Genomic DNA, 21,005 nt, shown 5'->3' with positions numbered 1-21,005 from the left:
GATTAATAGGTATTATTTTTTGAACCTTACCAACAATATTTTATTGTTACTGATCCTAAATTTTAACCCGAGCACATTGCTTAATTTAATTACCGTGCCAGGAGATAAAAATCTGGCTATTCTCCCAGCTTTTGTTCAATAAACAAACAAGAAAAATTGATCTGGTGGATTTTAGGACATTTTCAAATAGCTGGAGGTACAGAGTAGAAAAAATTATGGCATAAAAAGTAGTGTACAGCAGGATTACTACACTGAGAGCAATAGGAGTAAAGGAACAGCAAGGAGCCACCTCACTTCTTGGGTCTGTACTGACTTTTAATTAAATCAGGAAAATATGAAAAAAAAAGTGCTGATGCTGGAAATTGAAAATAAAAACAGAACATTTTGGAAAGATTCAGCAGGTCAGGCAGTGTAAGTGGAAAGAAGAACAGTTATTTTCTAGGTCAGAAACACTTCCCCAATTTCTAATCATGTGTCTTTATTCTGAAACATTAACTCCGTTTCTTTATTGATGCTGCCTGGCCTGCTGAGTTTTTTCAGGATTTTCTGTTTTTATTCCACACATCAGGCTCAGTTCACCTGATGTGCACTCAGTGGCCACTTCATTAGGTACACCTGTTAATGCAAATATCTGATCAGCCAATCATCTGGCATCAACTCAGTTAAAAGCATGCCAACATGGTCAAGAAGTTCATTTGTTGTTCAGACCAAACATAAGAATCTTGAAGGAATGGGATCTAAGTGACTTTAACCCTGGAATGATCTTTGGTGCCAGGCAGGGTGGTTTGAGTATTACAGAAACTGCTGATCTCCTGGGATTTAAAAAAAAACCACACAGCAGTCTCTAGAGTTTACAGAGAATGGTACAAAGAACAAAATCTAATGCAGATTTCCAGCATCTGCAGATTTTCTCTTGTTTGTATCCAGTAAGCGGCAGTTCAGTGGCTGAATCACCTTGTTAATGAGATAGGTCAAAAGAGTATGGCCAGACTAGTCCCAGCTGACAGGAAGACAATAGGTAATTCAATTAACTGCTCATTAAACAGTGGTGTTGAGAAAAGCGGCTCTGAATGCACGACATGTTGAACCTTGAAGTGGATAGGCTACAGCTGCGGAAGACCATATAACACTCAGTGGCCATTTTATTACACACGTTTGTAGTTATAAGAGGTCCATAATAAAGTGGACGCTGAGTATAGATTATTACAATGAATTTCAATGAAAATTTGAGGAACAGCATCCTAACTTTAGTCTTAACATATTACAGCTTTTCAAGCAATAGCACTGAATTCAGTGATTACAATAACAAACCTCTCTAGTTTACATATTAACTACTCCTTGCATATTACCTATTATCTACATATTAACAATCTACTCCTCATCTTTTTTTCCTCCAGTGCTGTGGAAGTGTCTTGGCCCGAAACATCAACTGTTTACTCCTTCCATAGATGCTGCCTGGCCTGCTGAGTTCCTCCACCGTTTTGTGTGCATTGCTTGGATTTCCAGCATCTGCAGATTTTCTCTTGTTTGTGATTGCATATTAACTGGCCAGTTCTTATACACGTTCTTCAGCCTGAAACACTGCCTCTGCTTCTTTCCTCACAAGTCCTGCCTGACCTGTTGGATATTTTATTGTTTTCTTTCTGATTCTCAGTACTATTTGCATTTCCATTTTCCTTTGTTTCCTTTAAGATTTAATAATTTTTCAGCCAATTATTTTCTTTTAGTCTCTTATCCGCTTTAGATCCCTCTTCCCTCCAATTTTTCTAAAGTATTTAATTTTATTGTTTCTGCTTAACTGTCTGGATCTTGTTTGTTTTTGTATTCATCTCAATTCTACAGTTAATTTGGATTGTACATTTAATTTGCTGAGAAACATTTGGTATGACAAATATTTTTTCCCTCCAGCATTATTTTCCAGTTTATCTTCCCCAGTTCATGGCTCATTACCGTAAAATTATCTGAAATCTGGGACATATATTTGATGACTTCTGTTTGCAGTCAGCCTTGCTATATGAAATCTAATGACATTTTTCAATCACTAATTCTCAATTGTTCTCCAAATTCAAAATTCTGTGCTATTTTCAGCTCAGTACTAAATAGCTAAAAAAAAAATCACTCCCTGAAGCCTATGCACCAAGAAAATGAAAAGAATTCTAAGGCAATCTGCTGGGTAGATGAATCTGACAAAGGCAGCATTCGGCAGCGATCTGAACATAATTAACTGAGAATTTTGATCCCTTCTTTTCTTGGCAATGGGAACAAAAACTAGAAGCTAATGCTGAATAATTTGCTAAAAGTCTCTGAAGGAACGAGAGAAAACAAATTGATGGAAAAAAAATCAATTCTGTGATTCTACTGCATTGTAATAAGTTTAGGATATTTAAAAGGGTTTATAGCTGAACAACAACTAATTCACTGGAACTCAGTGGGCTAAGCAGCGCATGTGGGGGAAAGGCATTGTCACTGTCTTGGGTTGAAACCCAGCAGGACCTGATGAGGGCTTTGATCCAGAATTTCATAATTCCTTTCCTTGTTGGTTCGTATATTTAAACACTGATTTCTAAATAGTAAATAATTATGATTGGATAGCCAATTGAAGCACATTTAACAGAGTCATATTCATAAAAAAAATACAGCATAGAAACAGGCTCTTTGGCTTAACTAGTCCACGCCGAACCATTGAAGTTGTCTCGTCCCATCAACCTGCACCCAGACCGTAGCCTTCACGCTCTTAACGTCCATGTACTGTTAATCCAAACTTCTCTTAACTGTTGAAATCAAGCTCACATGCACCACTTGCACTGGCAGATGGCTCTACACTCTTACGACCTCTGAGTGTTCCCCTTAAACTTTTCACCTTTCACCCTTAACCAATGACCTCCAGTCATAGTCCCATCCAACCTCAGTGGAAAAAACCTGCTTATGTTTACCCTATTTATGCCCCTCATAATTTTTGTTTACCTTTATCAGTTGTCCACTCAATCATCCATTTTTGTCTTCTTTTAAAGTGTTTTCATGATTAAGATATTAGTGTTTATGTTAATGTATATTATCCCTCCCTAAACATCTTTGGAGTTAGTGGCTTGCTATAAGACATTGCTGAACCTAGAGTCACTAATAGGGCAGACTAGGTAAGTATACCAAGTAAGCTATAGAGGATGTTCCTTCAGAATAGAGATGAGGACATATTGATTTAGCTAGAGAGTAGTGAATCTGTGGACTTCATTGCCACAGACAGCTGTGGAAGCCAAGTTATTGGGTATATTTAAAGCAGAGGTTGGTAGCAGCTGATGGGCCAAATGGCTTAATCCTGTCTTAATGTCAGAATCAGAATCAGGTTTAATATCACTGACACATGTTGTGAAATGTGTTAACTTTGCAGCAGCAGTACAATGCATACATAATAGAAAATAAAAACTGAATTACAAGTAAATATATTAAAGATTTAAATTAAATAAGTAGTGTAAAATAGAAATAGCAAAGTAGTGAGGTCATGTTCATGGATTCAATGTTCATTCAGAAATCAGATGCCAGAGGGTGTACCTCCTTCCTGATGGGGCCTCCGTCAGTTCAGGGTCGACCATGGATGTTGTGTCCTAGCTGTCTAGAAACGCAAGCCTAGGCAGTACAATATCAAGAACAAGCTGTTGCCCATGTAGCAAGCTCCCCCTCTCCACGCATCTGATGACCCCAAAGGAATGACAGAGACCGATGCAGTTTTGCACCAGCAGCATTGCAGGACTCCAGCTCTAGATTTTTCCCCTCAGAGTTTACTCTTGAAGCCTTCCCCATGAGTGGGTACAGCCGCAAGGCAGTGGAGGTTTGAAATCAGAGTTTTCCTTCTCCTAGATGGGCTTTCAACCACAGCTGACAAGTCCCATTAGCCCGAAGCAACTGGCTTTAAGGAAACAGTAACCTGCTTTTGCCCCTTCTCCTGCTGGTAGAAACAGTTCCACTGTACTTAGTAGTGAAGCCACACGTGGCAGCCAGGAGCTAGGGGACTCGGTAGTCAGAGGCTATTTGAGGAGCCCACCATTAGGAGCATTTAATAGGGAGTGGGAGGTAGCCCCAGTACCACTCTTGGTATAATAACTTTCCTGATGGTAGCAATGAGAAGAGGGCGTATGCTGGGTGATGGGTGTCCTTAATGATGGATGCTGCTTTTTGATGCATTGCTCCTTGGATACTGCAGAGGCTAGTGGCCATGAAGGAGCTGACTAAGTGTACAACTCTTTGCAGCTTACTTCAATCCTGTGCAGTTGCCCACCACACACCCCATACCAAATGGTGATGCAGCCAGTTAGAATGCTCTCCACAGTATATTTGTAGAAATTTGCGAGTGTTTTAGGTGCAGTACCATATCTCCTCCAGCTCCTAATGAAGTATAGCCGCTGTCTCCTCAGACATATTGACACCCAGGAACTTGAAATTGCTCATTCTTTCCACTCCTGATTCCTCTATGAGGAGTTACAAGATAATAGATTATAGGATAATTGATTTCCTCCACGAAGAGTAAGCATGAACCAGGCATGTTTAAACAGTGCCACAATTCTGTTTACCACTGTCTAATTTTTAAACAGATGGTTATTAATTCAATTTAAATTTTGCAGTTGCCATTCTGGAATTTGAACCTGGATCTCCGAATTGTATGCCAACCCTTTGTATTCTGGCATGATCATTTAACCATTGGGTCACTAACGTATCCATGGCTTGTTAATGGGACACATTTGATTTGGTGTGAAGAATTGATTTTTGTCTGGTGAGGGTAGATTTTCACCATTTTGTGATCAGCCTCCTGTCTTTGGAAAACTGATATGTCACTTTTTTAAAATCAATGGAAGTTGTCAAGTTTCTGTTGTGGCAGATGATATGTGATAGCAGTATTATGCTTTGTATCCTTAACATCCAGAATAAAAGTGGTGAAGTGCAGTAGTTTGGAGTGCTATAAACCATTTGTCTTAATTTCTGTTTCTCCACCTTGGGACAAATTGTCTTCTCCAAGATTTCTTTATGTAGAACAATCATTGACTAAGAATTTCAAGTACCCTCATTTAAGAGTTAAGCAAGTGATCGGCCATAAGATAGTGAAAGTCAGGCAGAGTTTACAGAGTTGGGTCTTCACATTCTTGAAGCAACATACAATCACAGCAGCCAAACAGTTAACATTGCAGGTTTAAGACCTTCCATCATGTTCCCCCCCTCATCTCACTTCTACCCCTCCCTCACCTACTCAACATCTCTCCATTTTGTCTCTTGCAATTGAATTAATTTCTAATTAGGACATTGATTATTAATTTATCAATTATCCACTGACTTTTAAAGCATTGCATTATAGATTTGTTTGGAAAATATTTTGTGCTTTGAAGTCTCTCCAACAGCTGAATCCAGTAAAACAAATCATCAGAGTGACTAGTTCAGCTGGAAGTGTAGCTCCTACAAGGCGGCTGCAGTTTGGCGTTACCTTATGTGATAGTGCAAGCCACTGCAGCTCCAACATAAAAGGAAACAGTATGTGTGCAGGGCACAGCCAACTTTGCCTTACAACTCTATCTCTAGTATAGCTGCAGGTGAACATAGGAACATAAGCAGGAGTAATTTGGCCAGAGCCTTGAACCTACTCCATTGCTCAATAAAATAGCCTCAATGCCAGTCTCACTCTCTCCCCTTACCTCTTGTCTGTCAGTCTCTGCATTGAATATATTCAATTGGTTAGAACAGTGTTCTCGAACCTTTTATAGCCCAACACCCCCCCCCCCCAAAGCCCTTTCGTACCTGCCAACATCTCCTAAAGCACCTCCATAATTGCTAACACCCATCTTAAGCACAATATACTTTCGGGTACGCCCATGTCTACCATATGCTAATGTGAGCAAAATGATTCTGCTTCAAATTTTTATTTGTTTTTAAACCTAGCTTACACAGTACCCATGTGCAGTACTGCAGCTTCGATATCAGTGTGATCCTCGAGCTTGATGGTTTTTAGCAAGAGTTGAAATATCTGATTTAAGCTGTGACAGGAAAAGCCTACAGTCCCCACACGTAACAATGTCCAAGCAGTTTCTGTTTCTTGTGAGTATGTGGCACTGAAACCTCTTTCAACAAGGTAGGATGGAAATGCAATGAAGAGCGGTTCGGCTCTTCTCTAAAGACCAGGAAACATTGTACGACAGCGTAGCCATATACCACGAAAGCCGACATTTTTGCTTCTCCATCATTCTGACTTTCAATAATTTCTTCTTGGCAAGCTTTCTTTCAGTTCTTCCACCTTACAAAGAAATGGGTCAATTACCCAGAATGGAATTTCCAGATCATTCAAATTCATGAATCAATTCTGAAAATCCTTCTAAAGTGATTGCAGGTCTAATGGACAAAGGAACCGTGTAGGGAGTGATCCCTGCAGAAAGCAGAAAGTTCCCCATTCCCATTTCAACATGATACCCTGCTCTACTGTCACAATGAGCTGCACTCGGGCTGGAGGAGCAATACCTGATATTCCATCTACTCTCTTATCCATTCATCCCTCACCACTGATCTCCCTCCTAGAACTTATCCATGCAAGTGGAGCAAGTGTCACACCTGCCCCTACACCTCCTCCCTCACTACCATTCATGGCACAAACAGTCCTTCCAGGAGAGGCGACACTTCACTTGTGAGTCTGTTATGGTCATCTACTGTGTCTGGTGCTCCCAGTGTGGCCTCCTGTATATCAGTGAGACCCAATATGGATTATAGACAACTTTGCTGAGCACCTACACTCCATCTGCCAGAAAAAGCAGAAACTCCCAGTGACTACCTATTTAGATTCCACTTCCCCTTCCACATGACAGTCTGTGGTTAAGAAGGCACAAGGTGTATTGGCCTTCATCAATCGTGGAACTGAATTTAAGAGCCGAGTCATAATGTTGCAGCTATATAGGACCCTGGTCAGACCCACTTGGAGTACAGTGCTCATTTCTGGTCACCTCACTACAGGAAGGACATGGAAACCATAGAAAGGGTGCAAAGGAGATTTACAAGGATGTTGCTTGGGTTGGGGAATATGCCTTATGAGAATAGGTTGAGTGAACTCGGCCTTTTCTCCTTGGAGCGATGGAGGATGAGACGTGACCTGATAGAGGTGTACAAAATGATGAGAGGCATTGATCATGTGGATAGTCAGAGGCTTTTTCCCAGGGCTGAAATGGTTGCCACAAGAGGACACAGGCTTAATGTGCTGGGGAGTAGGTACAGGGGAGATGTCAGGGGTAAGTTTTTTTTACTCAGAGAGTGGTGAGTGTGTGAAATGGGCTGCCGGCAACAGTGGTGGAGGTAGATATGATAGGGTCTTTTAAGAGGCCTTTAGGTAGGTACATAGAGCTTAGTAAAATAGAGGGTTATAGGTAAGCCTCGTAATTTCATAGGTAGGGACATGTTCAGCACAACTTTGTGGGCCAAAGGGCCTGTATTGTGCTGTAGGTTTTCTATGTTGCTACATTTCCATGGCCTCCTCTACCATTGCAATAAGGACCTATTCCATTAGGAGGAGCAACACCTTATATTCCATCCGGATAGCCTCCAGCCTGATGGCATGAACATTGATTTCTCGACTTCCCCTTCACAATTCCCATTTCCCTCTCTCACCTTGTCACCTCCCTCTCCCTTTTCATTCTTCATCAATCAGATTCCCCTTTCTCCAGCCCTGTATCACTTTCACCAATCAACTTCCCAGCTCTTCACCTCCCAGTTTCACCTTTCACTTTGTGGTTCTTCTCCTCCACCCCCAAATTCTAACTTTGACCTCTCACCTTTCCTTTCCAGTCCAGCTGAAAGGTCTCAGCCCGAAACATCGGCTGTACTCTTTTCCAAAGATGCTGTCTGGCCTTCTGAGCTCCCCCAGCATTTTGTGTGTGTTGCTTGGACTTTCAGCATCTGCAGATTTTCTCTTGTTTGCGATTGAAGTCCTTTTTAGTTTTCTTGGCAAATGACTTGAGTGTGCAAGGCTTTTCAAATGCTTCTTTCATCTTCTGGAACTCAGTAATACCATAAGTAGCCTTTTCAGGGTGTATTTTACACAAGTGTTCCTGCAATCTTGATGGTTTCATTAGACAGTACAGTATTACAAATAAGACACATGGGGCGTCGCTGATTTGACGGGAACGAAATAAAACCATACTCCAGGTATGTAACATTGCATTGAAACACTGTTTTCTGCTTCTCAGCTGGATTAGAATTCAAGGCTTCACCGCCTTTGGTCTCATAGAGATCGTATTTATCCATCATTAATAGGGCTAAATTAAAATAAAAAGTTAACACAAACTGGGAATTGGATGTTGAGGACAACAGTGAGTTGATGCAATTGGTCAAGCCTCATGCCACAAGTGAGGATGCTGCTTACCACTCCCCCCCCCCCCCAAGAATCTTGAATTTCCCCTAATGCCCCTTTTGGACATGCAACTACCCCCACTGGGAATCACTGAGTTAGATAATTCCAAAGAGTAATGAACTTCCAACAGAAGAAATTTGTCCTCATTTTTGTTCAAGGTTTAAAGTAAATAGAACACAGGAATTGGCCATTTGCCCCACAGTATAGTGCTGTACTAGCTTAGAAGCAAATTTTAAAAATCCAAACACTAATCTTTTCTGCATACACCATATCCATACATCTTCTGTACATCCATGTAAATTTATTATCAAATTACATATATGTCACCATATACAACACAGATTCATTTTCATGTGACCATACTCGATAAATCCATAATAGAACAATAACGATAATAGAATCCATCAAAGACCACAGCAATCTGGGCATTCAACCAATGTGCAAAAGACAACAAATTGATCAAGTACAACAAGAAAGAAATACTACTAAATAAATAAACAATAAATACCAAGTACTTGAGATGAACAAAGTGAGCTGTTCCAATTGGATGACTACTTATTCTGAAACAATATCCTGGTTCTAGATAACCCCAGTAGGGGAAATATGCTCAGAGCACCCCCTGTGTCACACCCCTCAGAAACTTGTGTTTTAGTAAGCCTCTTCTGATAAAATCCAATTAACGCAGACCCAGCCTGTTTAATCTTTCCTCATGTTAATTCCTTAATCTCATTAAATAAAAATCAAAATGAAACTTCAGGTGCTGGAAATCAGAAATAAAAACCTAAATTCCTGGCAAAACTCAGCAGGCCAGGCAACAGCCAAACAGTTAACATTTCAAGTCTGAGATCTTCCATCATATTCCCTCACATCTCACTTCAACCCCTCCCTCACTTACCCAACATCACTCCACTCCATCTCTTGCAACTTAATTGACTCCCAATTAGGGCATTGATTATTAATTTATCATTGTATCCACCTACTTTTAAAGTATTGCAATATCGATTTGTTTCAAAAATATTTTGTGCTTTGAACTCTCTCCAACAGCTGATTCTAGTAAGCTTAATCAGCAGAGTGAGTGCTGAGGTTAAACACGTTTTCCTATTTGGTTTGATATCACCAAGAGGTAAATCATGAAGCGTTCCTTCTTCCTTATGTTGTGATGTCATCACCCTCGACAACAGGATTTCCCAAACTTCTTTATTCCGTGGACCAATACCATTAAGCAAGGGGTCAATAGACCCCAAGTTGGGAACCCTTGCTCTATATTGTGAACATAGAACATGCCTGCACTTAAACCTTACTTCCTGTTATTGGCCTTTGCTAATTGCCTAATAAATCATGATGGCTGAAGCCCCCTAAAAAGCACCAAATGGCCCTGCTCATTTTTAAAATCTCACTCTGACTCACCAAAACAAGATGAGGTGGAAAGTAATTTATTGTAAAAACTGAGTGTCTCCCAAAAGCACAGAGATGTTTTCACTCTGCAGGACTGAACTACTAAAGTTTTTTTTTCTGCATTTCAGGCTGAGACATTTGCAAACATTGAAGTATTATTTCCCTTCTCTTTGCAAAGAGGTTCACATGCTTCCTCGCAGCCTCCTTGAAGAAATAATGGAGGTTATCAGCAATATTGGAGGTGAGAGATGTGGGATGAGCAGGGGATTAATTACTTTAAAACACTTCAAGCTAGAAATTTACAGACTATGATTCAACTTTGGGGCCAGGATAACTAGCAATCAGTATTTGTTTAATAAAGAACAATATTTAGAGAGTGTAGACTGATCACTTGTGCTTGTTTTCTAGGGTACTTTATTAATGTTTTGCTGCCGAGACACATTGCTGATTTCATCTGATCAATACTCTCAAAGGGATGACAACTCAACAACATCTCAGATGAGGGGAACAATCAACTTTAAAATGTACAATAGCCATCTTGGTGTTGAAAAAGTTTTTTTTAGCTTTGCAGTGATTCTTTCATAATCTCACAGGAAAGTAGGTAAACTAACTTCAAATAATTCATTGATTTATAATCCTAGCATACACCATAAAATTATACTGTACTTCTAGAACTATGTCATATGGTATTAACAGTGATCTTTTAACATAGCTGAGGTTTATCTTGCAGCTATTAACTATTTTTTCATTAACTGATCCACTCTAACCAAAAGATAATGGAGACGGAAATTTCAAATAAGCTCACTGAATGGCAGTATTGCACAGCTTAATATCAAGATCGCTGGTGTTTAGAGGGAGACATGAGAGTGCAGATGCTGGAAATCTGGAGCAGCACATGAAATTCTGGAGGAACTTAATAGGTCTATGCAGGGAAATGAACGGTCTTCATTTTGGTTTGGAATCTTTCATCAGCACAGAAAGGAAAGGAAGCGTAACCAGTATATAAAAGGTGGGGGGAGTACACGGAGGGGAAGGTGATGCCTGATAGGTAGATCCAGCTGACGGGGTGGTGGGGGAATGATAGGCAGATGAGGGAGGGGCAGAGTGACAATGAAGTAAGAGGCTGGGAGATGAAAGGCTGAAGAAAATTGAAGCTGATAGAATAGGCATGAAGGGAAAGAGGTCATGAGGAGAGCTGGTCAAAGTAATCTGTGGATGATGGACAGATCAGGAGGAAAGGTAAGAGGAAAGAGATAGAGTGTTGGGGCCTGTGCAGTAAGGGTTGTTATGCCCTCGGCCCCCTCCTTTGTGAGAATCGCAAGAGCCCTAGTCGAGGGGGGGTCAACTGACCCAAGAGAGAAAGAGACGTGCTGAATAGACACAGGAAAATGGGAGAGAGAGAGAGAGACGTGCAGAAGACCACGTTCTCCCAAGAAGCAGAATAAAGGTGACATTGACTATTGTCTCATGGAGACCACGTGAAAAGCCCTCGGGCAAAGTGGGCTGGTTGAGAGAGAGATCGCATTACCTGCAACCTGATTGACACCTGCGATCCCGTGAAGAAGTATAAAGGAGGGTCTGAGGGGGGGAACCCTCAGACGCACCCAGGAGACACCAAGGAAGCACGATACCAATTCCCATGGGAGCGGGAAGCCATTTTGAAGGAAGCCACGTGCGTTAGATTCCAAATTTTGAATCTATGGCTAGAACCAACGAAAGACTGCTTTTAACTAACAACGGGGAAGCCTGCTCCCCTGATTCCAAGGATTTGCTCTGCAAAGACAACGGGCAAGTGTTTATCCTTTCTAAATCATCTCTCTCTCTCTACAACGTGAAAACCCCAGCGGTTCCCAAAAGGGAAAAGCCTGCAAACTTCTGAGTGACTCTTTATATTTCAATTGGACTCAGTATTACCCCTAGACAACTATAGAGCTTATTTCTGATTGATTATTATTACACCGGTGTTTTGGATTGAGTTTTGACGATGTATATGATCTGAATGTTTTGTATTAACCATACGCTTGTGCCCCTTTTTGAATAAAACGTTTGAAAATAGTAGCATCCGACTCAGCTGATCCCGCTATCTTTGCTGGTAAGTTACCTGGTTACGGGGTTACGTAACAGGGTAAACTAAAGGAAGGGCGTAAGAAAGAGGTTCTCAGACTTTATAAGAATAGATGTTCATGCTGTCAGTTTGGAGACTACCAAAGTGGGCATGGACATCAATTTCCCAGATTCCATGCTCCATTGTCCTCGACCCAGGTTCAATTCTTGTCTCTGTCTGTAAGGAGTACGTATGTTCTTCTCATGATAACATGGGTTTCCTTCGGATGCTTCTACAGCCCAAAGGTGTACCAGTTGGCAGGTTTATTGGTCATTGTAAAACGTCCCGTGATTAGGCTAAGGTTAAATCAGGGTTGCTGGGTGACGGAGCTCGAAGGGCTGGAAGGGCCTGATGAGCACTGATTCTCAATAACTAAATAAATTATTAGATTCCATCTGCTTCAACCCTTTAGCATATCCGCCAATCACACAGCTCTTTACATCATTCTCCCTCTCCCTCTCACTGGGATCCAGTTATCACCTGACAACTCCCCTTACTCCACCCCACTCCCCACCTTTTTATACTGCCCATCTCCCCGCCCCTTTTTTTCTGGTGGTGAAGAAAGATCTCAGCCTCAAACATTGACTATCCATTTCCTCCCATAGATGCTGTCTGACCTGCTGAGTTCCTCCTGCACTTTATGTTGTGATTTGGAGGGATCTGGTTGTTCTGGCACATAAATGACTGAAAATTAATATGTAAATATGAGTCTCGAAGGCCTTTGTTAACTGATATTTAAGATGATGTGAGAACAAGGGTAAAAAGACACCATAATGGAAATATATAGAACTGCACAAGCAATATTGTGGAAAGGTTTGATTACACGACCTAAAGAAGAATATGGTTGACACAGAGGGAGTGCAAAGAAGATTCGCCAGAATGCTGCTTGGAATGGGGAGTTTCTGCTGTGAGGAGGAATTAAGAAGAATGACCACACTACTCAAGTTTGGAAGAGTGAGGAGTGATGTGAACATATGAACAAATCAAGAGTTGGAATTGGCCACCCAGCCTCTAGGTCTGCATGACTGTTCAATAAAATCGTGTGACCTGATTCAATCTCTACTCCATATTCCTACCAAACCCAGTGAACTTTCACTGATACCCTTCCTGTCATGACCCATATATCAAGAATTTTCTGCCTTTGATTTGAAAAATAAAACTCTACTAGGAGAGTTCCAAAAAAATTAAGAACCCCTGAGAGGGACAAAATTCATCTCATCTGTCTTAAAATTGTTGATCTCTTGTTTTTAAAACCTTGACACTGGGTTCTAGCTTCCCTCAGAAGGGGAAATATCCTCTGTACTGTTACCCCATTAAACTCCCTCAGGATCCCACATGTTGCAAACATAAAAAGTCGTGGGGATGATGTTTCCCTTGGTTGTGCTGCCTTGAACCAGGTGGCCCAGTCTCAAAACAACGAGCATCGCTGAGAAGAAATTTAAATGGTGGAGCAGCCATAAAGAACTGAACAGCTTATTCCTGCTTTTATTTGTTATGTTTATAGTGTTTGTAAATTAAAAAAATCTACGATGTATTTAATTGTGTGTGTATCATTCTGCACACATGTCTGAAGTCTGAACTTTACCTCAGAAAACCACATAATATAAAAATATTCATTTTGTTCTGCACCTTACCACATTGAAGATCAAAGCACCATGGGAACATTCATACTATACATGTAGCAAATAAAATGTGTTTAACAGTTTGCACATTTAATCACCATTGCAGAGCAATAATTCCAGAAGATTTGGTTTCAGAAGATGTTGTCCCCACATAGTACATTAAGAGTCCTCCGGTGTTCTATGTCTTCCATTCAGATCCATAACTATCTTAGCACTATCACTTACAGCATCTGTTAGGCAATTTACTTAGTAATCACCGATTTCCAATTTGGGATAACTGAATTTTATTTACTTAGGAAACCATTTAGAATATATAATCTATTCCTCTTAAAGTTTTTCCAGTCACCTCCCTTAATCTCATTTTCTTGTTCCTGTGCCTTATAAGGCAAAGCATAGATTAATATTGACCATATTCAATTTAATTTTGAAATACAGCTAATGAGATGCCATGATGTGCTGTAAAAATTGTATAATGTAAAACAATTTGATGGTTGCAATGATGGACGACCAATTCAGTGCATTCAAATACCAAGTTCCAGCCCAGGACAGATAACTTATTCTGATAATGAAATTGCCAATGGCCTACAAATGATCCTGAATGATGCTAGTTTATCAGATAAATATCAAATTATCCTCAACACTATTGTACCAGAAACTCTGGCCTTTTTAAAATAGGTTAATTGGATTGTTAAAATATCAAGGAATGGAAATTAATACAAACATGTTTAGCAATAGAACTATGATCGCACTTGATAATTTCCAGGCCAGTATCCACTGTTCTGCCTTGTCAGATAAATTAGATCTCAGTGATAACAAGCCAGATAAATGAACATTTAATTGCAACATTTAAGATGCTTACCTTGCAAAGGGAGAGTTCTCCAAAAAGTTGACAAGGTCTTCTTCAGCAGCTCATGATCTTCAGTAGGACTGTTAGAAATGTGAGTTCTTGAAGGAGTTTAAGCAATTATTTCTCAGCTCGAGTAATAAATTTCATGAAATGAAGGATTCTATAACACTGATTTCACAAACAAAGCAATGCAGTGCGACATTGGTTAATCCTGCAGATTTGCAAAAGATGCATCTGCTGGCAATTAGCACTTATCCTGATCTTGTAAAATCGTTTCAAAGTAGCTGACACAGATGAGTAAATTTGATCAATAAGGATCTATAAACATCTCATGGAGTACATAAACTCCGTACAAGAGTGAGATAGATCAGCTGGGTGAGTGGTGTCGCAACAATACCCTTGCACTCAACATCAATAAGACCAAGAAATTGATTGTGGACTTCAGGAAGGCAAAGTCAAGGGAACACACACCAGTCTTCATCAAGGGATCAGCAGTGGAAAGGATGAGCAGTTTCAAGATCAGCATTTCCGAATATCTATCCTGGGCTTAATATATTGATGCAATTACAAAGGCGGCATGACGGCAGCTACAAAGCTGTGCCGAACATATCCTTACCTTAGAAATTACCTAGGGTTACCCATAGCTCTCTTTTTCTGAGCTCCGTGAGTCACTATCCAGTAGCCTCTTAAAAGACCCTATCATATCTACCTCCACCACATTTGCCGGCAGCCCATTCCATGCACTCACTACTGAGTAAAAAACTTACCTCTAACATCTCCTCTGTACCTGCTTCCAAGCACCTTAAACCTGTGCCCTCTCATGCTAGCCATTTCAGCCCTGGCAAAAAGCCTCTGACTATCCACACGATCAATGCCTCTCATCATCTTGTCCACCTCTATCAATGCCTCTCATCCTCCGTCGCTTCAAGAAGAAAAGGCCAAGTTCACTCAGCCTATTCACATAAGGCATGCTTCCCAATCCAGGTAACATCCTTGTAAATCTCCTCTGTATCCTTTCTATGGCTTCCACATCCTTCCTGTAGTGAGGCAACCAGAACTGAGCACAGGACTCTAAGTGGGGTCTGATCAGGGTCCTATATAGCTGCAACATTACCTCACAGCTCTTAAACTCAATCCCACGGTTGATGCCTTTTTAACCACAGTAACTGAGTGTCCTGTGGACTCAGAACCCAAGATCCCTCTGATCCTCCACACTGCCAAGAGCCTTACCATTAATACTATATTCTACCATCATATTTGACCTACCAAAATGAACCACCTCACACTTATCTAGGTTGAACTCCATCTGCCACTTCTCAGCCTAGTTTTGCATCCGATCAATGTCCAATTGTAACCTCTGACAGCCCTCCACACTATCCATAACACCCCCAACTTTTGTATCATCGGCAAATTTACTAACCCATCCCTTCACTTCCTCATTCAGGTCATTTATAAAAATCACAAAGAGTAGGGGTCCCAGAACAGATCCCTGAAGCACACCACTGGTCACCGACCTTCATGCAGAATATGACCCGTCTACAACCACTCTTTGCCTTCTGTGGGCAAGCCAGTTCTGGATCCATAAAGCAATGTCCCCTTGGATCCTATGCCTCCTTACTTTTTCAATAAGCCTTGCATGGGGTACCTCATCAAATGCCTTGCTGAAATCCATACACTACATACACTGCTCTACCTTCATCGATGTGTTTAGTCACATCCTCAAAAAATTAAATCAGGCTTGTAAGGCACAACCTGCCTTTGACAAAGCCATGCTGACTATTCCTAATATTATGCCTCTCCAAATGTTCATAAATCCTGCCTCTCAGGATCTTCTCCATCATCTTACCAACCACTGAAGTAAGACTCACTGGTCTATAATTTCCTGGGCTACCTCTACTCCCCTTCTTGAATAAGGGAACGACATCCGCAACTCTCCAATCCTCCGGAACCTCTCCTGTCCCCATTGATGATGCCAGAGGCTCAGCAATCTCCTCTTTCAAATCTCACAGTAGCCTGGGATCGTCCAGTTGCAGTGACTTATCCAGCTTGATGGTTTCAAAAGCTCCATCACATCCTCTTCCTCAATATCTCAATGCTCAAGCTTTTCAGTCCACTGTAAGTCATCCCTACAATCGCCAAGATCTTTTCCCGTAGTGAATACTGAAGCAAAGTATTTATTAAGTACTTCTGCTATCTCCTCTGGTTCCATACACACTTTTCCACTGTCACAATTGGTTCTCCTATTCTCTCACGTCTTATCCTCTTGCTCTTCACATACTTGTAGAATGCCTTGGGGTTTACCTTAATCTTATCCTCCAAGGCCTTCTCGTGGCCCCTTCTGGCTCTCCTAATTTCCTTAAAGCTCCTTCCTGCTAGCCTTATAATCTTCTAAATCTCTATCATTACCTAGTTCCCTGAACCTTTCATAAGCTTTTCTTCTTGACTAGATTTACAACAGCCTTTGTACACCATAGTTCCTGTACCCTACCAGCCTTCCCGTCTCATTGGAACATACCTATGCAGAACCTCACGCAAACTTCCCCTGAATATTTGCCACTTTTCTTCTATACGTTTCCCTGAGAACATGTTTCCAAGCTATGCTTCCATGTTTCCATGTGATAGCCTCATTTCCCCTATTCCAATTAAACGCTTTCCTAACTTGTCTGTTCCTATCCCTCTCCAATGATATTGTAAAGGAGATAGAATTGTGATCACTATCTCCAAAATGCTCTCCCACTTAGAGACCTGACACCTGATCAGGTTCATTTCCCAATACCAGATCAAGGACAGCTCGCCTCTTGTAGGCTTATCTATGTACTGGGTCAAGAAACCTTCCCGAACACACCTAACAAACTCTACGCCATCTAAATCCCTCGCTCTAGGGAGATGCCAATTAATATTTGGGAAATTAAAATCTCCCACCACAACAACCCTGTTATAACATAGAATAGTACAGCACAGTACAGGCCCTTCAGCCCACAATGTTGTGCCGACCCTTAAACCCTGCCTCCCATATAACCCCCCCACCTTAAATTCCTCCATATACCTGTCTAGTAGTCGCTTAAATTTCACTAGTGTGTCTGCCTCCACCACTGACTCAGGCAGTGCATTCCATGCACCAACCACTGAGTAAAAAACCTTCCTCTAATATCCCCCTTGAACTTCCCACCCCTTACCTTAAAGCCATGTCCTCTTGTATTGAGCAGTAATATCTAAGAATCTTTTCCAACAGCTTTCCCACCGCAGACACAAGGCTCACCTGTCTATAATTACCCGGACTATCCCTACTACCTTTTTTGAACAAGGGGACAACATTCGCCTCCCTCCAATCCTCCGGTACCATTCCCATGGGCAATGAGGACATAAAGATCCTAGCCAGAGGTTCAGCAATCTCTTCCCTTGCCTCGTGGAGCAGCCTGGGGAATATTCCATCAGGCCCCGGGGACTTATCCGTCCTAATGTATTTTAGCAACTCCAACACCTCCTCTCCCTTAATATCAACAGCTCCAGAGCTTCAATCTCACTCATATTGTCCTCACCATCATCAAGTTACCTCTCATTGGTGAATACCAAAGATAAGTACATATTAATTGAGGACCTTGCTCATTTCCACAGCCTCCAGGCACATCTTCCCTCCTTTATCTCTAGTCGCTCCTACCTTCCCTCATGTCATCCTTTTGTTCTTCACATAATTGAGGAATGCCTTGGGGTTTTCCTTTACCCTACTTGCCAAGGCCTTCTCATGCCCCCTTCTTGCTCTCCTCAGCCCCTTCTTAAGCTCCTTTCTTGCTACCCTATATTCCTCAATAGACCCATCTGATCCTTGCTTCCTAAACCTCGTGTATGCTGCCTTCTTCCACCTGACTGGATTTTCCACCTCACTTGTCACCCATGGTTCCTTCACCCTACCAGTCTTTATCTTCCTCACCGGGACAAATTTATCCCTAACATCCTGCAAGAGATCCTAAACATTGACCACATGTCCATAGTACATTTCCCTGCAAAAACATCATCCCAATTCACACTTGCAAGTTCTAGCCTTATAGCCTCATAATTTCCCCTTCCCCAATTAAATTTTCCTGTCCTCTGATTCTATCATTTTCCATGAAAATGCTAAAAGCCAGGGAGGGGTGGTCATCGTCCACCAGATGCTCACCCACAGAGATTTGTGACCTGACCCAGTTTGTTACCTAATAATAGATCTAGTATGGCATTCCCCTAGTCGGCCTGTCAACATACTGTGACAGGAATTTGTCCTGGACACACTTAAACTCTGCCCCATCTAAACAATTGGAACTAATCAGGTGCCAATCAATATCAGCGAAGTTAAAGTCACCCATGATAACAACCCTGTTATTTTTGCACCTTTCCAAAATCTGCCTCCCAATCTGCTCCTCAATATCTTTGCTGCCACCAGGCGGCCTATAGAATACTTCCAATAGAGTAACTGCTCCCTTCCTGTTCCTGACTTCCACCCATACTGACTCAAAAGAGGATCCTGCTACATTACCCACCCTTTCTGTAGCTGTAATAGTATCCCTGATCAATAATGCCACCCTTCCTCCCCTTCCCCCCCCCCCATCCCTTTTAAAGCACTGAAATCTAGGAATATTGAGAATCTATTCCTGCCCTGGCACCAGCCAAGTCTCTGTAATGGCCACTACATCATAATTCCATGTATGTATCCAAGCTCTCAGTTCATCACCTTTGTTCCTGATGCTTCTTGCATTGAAGTACATGCACTTTAGCCCTTCTGTCTTACTGCCTTTACACCCTTTATTCTGCTTCTCTTTCCTCAAAGCCTCTCTATATGTTAGATCTGGCTTTACTTCATGCACTTCTTCCACTGCTCTTTCACTCTGGGTCCCATTCCCCTTGCAGATTAGTTTAGACCCTCCCAAACTATGCTAGCAAACCGACCTGAAAGGATATTGCTCCCCCTCGAGTTCAAATGCAATCTGTACAGGTCCCACCTTCCCCAAAAGAGATCCCAATGATCCAAAAATCTAAAACCCTGCCCCCTGCACCAACTCCTCAGCCACACATTCAACTGCCTTCTCCTCCAATTCTTACCATCACTATCACATAGCACTGGCAGCAATCCTGAGAACACCACCTTTGAGGTCCTGTTCTTCAGCCTTCTGCCTAGTTCCCAAAACTCACACTTCAGGACCTCATCCTTCTTCCTGCCTATGTTGTTGGTACCAACATGTATCACAACTTCTGGTTGCTTTCCCTTTCGTACCAGGATGTCATGCATCTGGCCAGAGACATCCCAGTTCCTGGCACCCAGGAGGCAACAAACCATGCAGGTGTCCTACTCACATCCACAAAATCTCCTGTCTGCTCCCCTGACTATAGAGTCTCCAATGACAACAGCTCTCCTCTTCTCCATCCCACCCTTCTGCACCACAGGGTCAGACTCAGTGCCAGAGGCACTGCCACCATATCTCACCCCAGTCGGTCATCCCCACCAACAGTATCCAGGACAGTATACTTATTATTCAGGGGAATGGCTGTAGGGGTGCTCTGCACTACCTGTCTACTCTCCTTCACTTTCCCCCCTCTGACTGTCACCCAACAACCTGCTTCCAGCAGCCTAGGTGTAACTACCTCCCTGTAGCTCTCATCTGTGACTGCCTCATTCTCCCTTATGAGTCAAAGGTCAACCAGATTCCTCACACGGTCTTCCAGATCACCCAGCCACATGCACTTCTGGCAGATGTGACTCTGTGGGAGAGGGGAGTTCCTCCAATCTGCCACATCTCACATGAGAGGCACACCACTGTCTCAGGAGGCATTGTAAAGCCTAACTGGGAGCAAGCTCATCCTCCAACTCTTCTCATCAAAGCCTCTTGAGTCAAATCTCCACTCCCTCACTGGCCACTTTCCACAGGCCACTCCGCTTGAGCTACCCCTCTATTTATTTGTTTGAGCTTTTCAAACTGCTTGGTCACCTGACCTCGATTGCCCAATCAGCTGCTTTCTGCTGAGTCTGAGCTATTCAAATCTTGATTGTCTAATCAACCGCTTTCTGCTGAGCTATTCAAATCTTGATTGACTTGATTGCACAGTCCAACTGCCAAAATTGCCAGAATCTCTCGAGTCAAAGCCTCAAAGCTCCACTCCTTCACTGGCCCACTCACTTACTGGCCACTTTCCACTTATTATTACACCCTTCCAGAATCTGTCTCCCTATCTTCTCCTCGATGTTCCTGTTACTACTGGATGGTCTATAAAAAACACCCAGTAGAGTTATTGACCCCTTCCTGTTCCTAACATCCACCCACAGAGAGTCTGTAGACAATCCCTCCATGACGTCCAACTTTTCTGTAGCCGTGACACTATCTCTGATCAGCAGTGCCACACCCCCACCTCTTTTGCCTCCCTCCCTGTCCTTTCTGAAACATCTAAAACCGGGCACTTGAAGTAACCATTTCTGCCTCTGAGCCATCCAAATCTCTGTAATGGCCACAGCATCATATCTCCAAGTACTGATCCAAGCTCCAAGCTCATCCACTTTGTTCATAATACTCCTTGCATTAAAATAGAAACAACTCAAACCATCGGTCTGAGCGCGTCCCTTCTCTATCACCTGCCTATCCTCCCTCTCCAAGCTTTCTCTATTTGTGAGCCAACTGCTCCTTTCTCCGTCTCTTCAGTTCAGTTCCC

The sequence above is a fragment of the Hemitrygon akajei genome, chromosome 15, assembly GCF_048418815.1.
Source record: "Hemitrygon akajei chromosome 15, sHemAka1.3, whole genome shotgun sequence".
NCBI lineage: Eukaryota > Metazoa > Chordata > Chondrichthyes > Myliobatiformes > Dasyatidae > Hemitrygon > Hemitrygon akajei.
Note: the sequence above shows the minus strand (reverse complement) of the source record.